The sequence below is a fragment of the Chrysochloris asiatica genome, unplaced genomic scaffold (genome assembly GCF_000296735.1).
Source record: "Chrysochloris asiatica unplaced genomic scaffold, ChrAsi1.0 scaffold00080, whole genome shotgun sequence".
NCBI classification, from domain to species: Eukaryota; Metazoa; Chordata; class Mammalia; order Afrosoricida; family Chrysochloridae; genus Chrysochloris; species Chrysochloris asiatica.
Genome location: NW_006408598.1, coordinates 2,705,380 through 2,708,603, shown reverse-complemented (window position 1 = coordinate 2,708,603; position 3,224 = coordinate 2,705,380). Strand labels below are relative to the sequence as shown.

Sequence of the window (3,224 nt, the reverse complement as noted above, 5' to 3'; positions counted from 1 at the left end):
AATACTAGTCCATTTCAGCTCACTAATGCCTAGGATATTGATGTTTATGCATTCCATTTCATTTTTTACAACTTCCAGTTTTCCTAGATTCATACTTCATACATTCCATGTCCCAATTATTAATGGATGTCTGTGGCTGTTACTCCTCATTTTGAGTTGAGCTGCGTCAACAAATGCTGGTCCCAAAATCTCTACTACATTTCCATCTTTACAGTCAACTCTACAATGAGGAGGCCACCCTTTCTCAGTCGTATTTTAAATGGCTTCCAACCTGAGGGACTCATCTTCTGACACTATAATTGACAATATTCTAGTGCTATTCATAATGTTTCAATACTTAACATTCTGGTTTGGTCTTACAGTATTCCACTGCTGTTCATAAGACTATGAATTGCCTGCCATTTTGTCACACTGTGGTAACTTGTGTGTTGCTGTGATGCTAGGAGCTATGTCACTGGTATTTTAAATACCAGCAGGGTCACCTATGGCAGACAAGTTTCAGCTGAGCTTCCAAACGAAGACTGACTAGAGAGAAAAAGAGGCTGACTACTTCTGAATATTTAGCCACTAAAACCTGGTATTTAACCACCTCAATTTCTGGTTCTTGGGGACTTTGCATTGTTGTTGTTAAGTGTCATCAAGTCAGTTCTGACACATAGCAACCCTATATAGGATTTCCAAGGATCAGCTGGTGGGTTTGAAATGTTGACCTTGCAATTAGCAGTCCAGCACTTATCATATAGTGCCATACCAGGACTCTGGGACTTCACAGTTAATTCTTTTATTTCCAATTCAGTAATTCACCATATTACTTCCCCCTTTAAGAGGGGTGGATATTTCAGTAGAGGAACTAGGAGGGCATTGAAGTTATCACGCCTGAATTATTATGCATCAATCATCTAACCCAACAAAATAGAAATAATGTGCTTTTATCACAAAAACTGATAGATGAAATGTGCTTTTTTACTTTATAATAAGTGTCATACTTAAAACTAGAGACATTTATATATATATGGGGGACAATATGTTCTATTCATTTGCACAAGCACGGTAGGCATCTTGTATGTTTCTCTTTAATAAGGAAGCCTATCAAAGCTGTACTATCTTGTTACATCTGTTATAATCAGAAAGCTGAGGTGAACAAATACATTTTTATATTTTTAGAGTCTTTCCACAAAATTTCACTTTACACAATTTTGAAGAGATGAATGCAGTGTAAGCATGAAGAGTACTGAATAGCCATTTCTAATAAAATTGTATTTGAAGGTAATCTCAGCACTGTGTTGCCTGAGCACCCAGATTTACAATCACAGTGGAGTGGTGCTAGCAGTGTCTCTAAATGGTCACAGGTGGTCAGATCAGGGCAGAGATGGTGGCTAAGGCCAAAGATGGTGTCCCTGGAAGCAGGGCCAGATAGATACATAATTTGTAAGACCCATTGCAAAAATGAAAATATAAGGCTATTTGCTCCAAAAATTATTAGAAATTCAAGATGAAAATTGTTGCTGTTATAAAGTAGATTCGGCTTATAGCATCCCTGTATATGGTTTCCAAGGAGCAGCTAGTGAGATTGAACTGACAATCTTAGGATCCAATGCTTATGTTACAGCACCACACCAGGACTCCAAGAATAGCAGTTCATTAAACTAGCATGGGGCTTTTCTAAACCTGGGCCACGAGGCCTGGAACCTACATTTGTAGGTTCAGGTCTTGGGCAACCTGTGTAGGTTAGGTCTCTGCAAACAACATCTTAAGACAGTGAACTAAGAGTAGCCCACTGGTAAGAGAAGCTATGTTGTTGTTGAATGCCACTGAGTTAGTTCTAACTCACAGCGACGCTGTATAGGGTTCCTAAGGAGTGCCTGATGAGTTTAAATTGCCAACCTGCATTTCAAACTGACCTCGCAGTCCAGCACATCAATCCACAGCACCACACCAGGACTACATGGTGCTTATTTAAATACTCTGCTTTACCTCAAAGACTTTATTTATTTATCTCTTGGTTATCTTTGAAAAACTAAGCAGAGATTTGGAATTATCAGACCAGGAAGGAGTCCTGGGGTAGATCTGTAAGATCTCACTGAGCACAGGGTCACTGTGAGTCAGTACTGACTTGACAGTTACACCCATCTGTCAGTTTGTTGTCCTGTGATGCCTTACACATTGCTATGATGTTGGGTACTATGCCACTGGTATTTCAAATACCTGCAGGGTCACTCATGGTGGCAGGGTTTCAGCAGAACTGCCAAACTAAAGCAGGACAGGAAGAATGACATGAAATCCACATCTGAAAATCAACCATAAAGATCTTAAGGAGCAGCCATCTTGCTCTTGCTGTGTGCTGGTGTTTGAGGACCCTCCCTGCTCAGGTTTACCAACAGCATGAATCAAGAAAAGTTAGCCAAACTTCAAGGTCAGGTATGGATAGGGGACAAGGGTACAGCTCGCAGAAAGAAGAAAGTGGTACATAGAACAGCTACAGCTGATGACAAAAAGCTTCAGAGTTCTCTTAAAAAACTGGCTGTGCATAATATAGCTGGTATTGAAGAGGTGAACATGATTAAAGATGACGGAACAGTTATTCATTTCAACAATCCCAAGGTCCAAGCTTCTCTCTCTGCGAAGAACACTTTTGCAATTACTGGCCATGCGGAAGCCAAACCAATCACAGAAATGCTTTCTGGAATATTAAGTCAGCTTGGTGCTGACAGCTTAACAAGTCTAATGAAGTTAGCTGAACAGTTTCCAAGGCAAGTGTTGGATAGCAAAACACCAAAACCAGAAGACAGTGATGAGGAGGATGACAATGTTCCAGATCTCGTAGAAAATTTTGATGAGGCATCAAAGAATGAAGCGAATTAAAATCTTTTCTGGTTTTTGGAAGCTGGCATGGACTAGATTTAACAAGTCAGCTATGTGGTTCCAAAGTTTTACAGTCACGGAGAACATCGCCTGTCACTAGTTCAATAATATAAATATTTTGTATATCAATAATGCTATTTGTTCAGCAGTTTTTGGTCATTTGATTTTGCATTTTGCACTTCCTCCCGGGATCTAATCTTTTGGTCAAAATGCGAAGTATCATTGCATTTGAGGGTGTTTTTGGTTTTTGATTCTTGGTTTTATTGTTTTTTGTTGGGGAGTTTTTGGTGTGTGTATGTATGCGTGTGGGTGTGCGTGTTCAGTTGAGAGCAAATTGGAAACAGTCCTATTTATCCTTCCCT

The 3,224-nt window shown here is 39.7% G+C and overlaps 1 pseudogene; it reads left to right on the top strand.

The window, feature by feature from the left end:
* The first annotated feature begins 2,382 nt into the window (after positions 1-2,382).
* Positions 2,383-2,862, top strand: LOC102820275 (annotated as a pseudogene).
* The last annotated feature ends 362 nt before the right edge of the window (positions 2,863-3,224 follow it).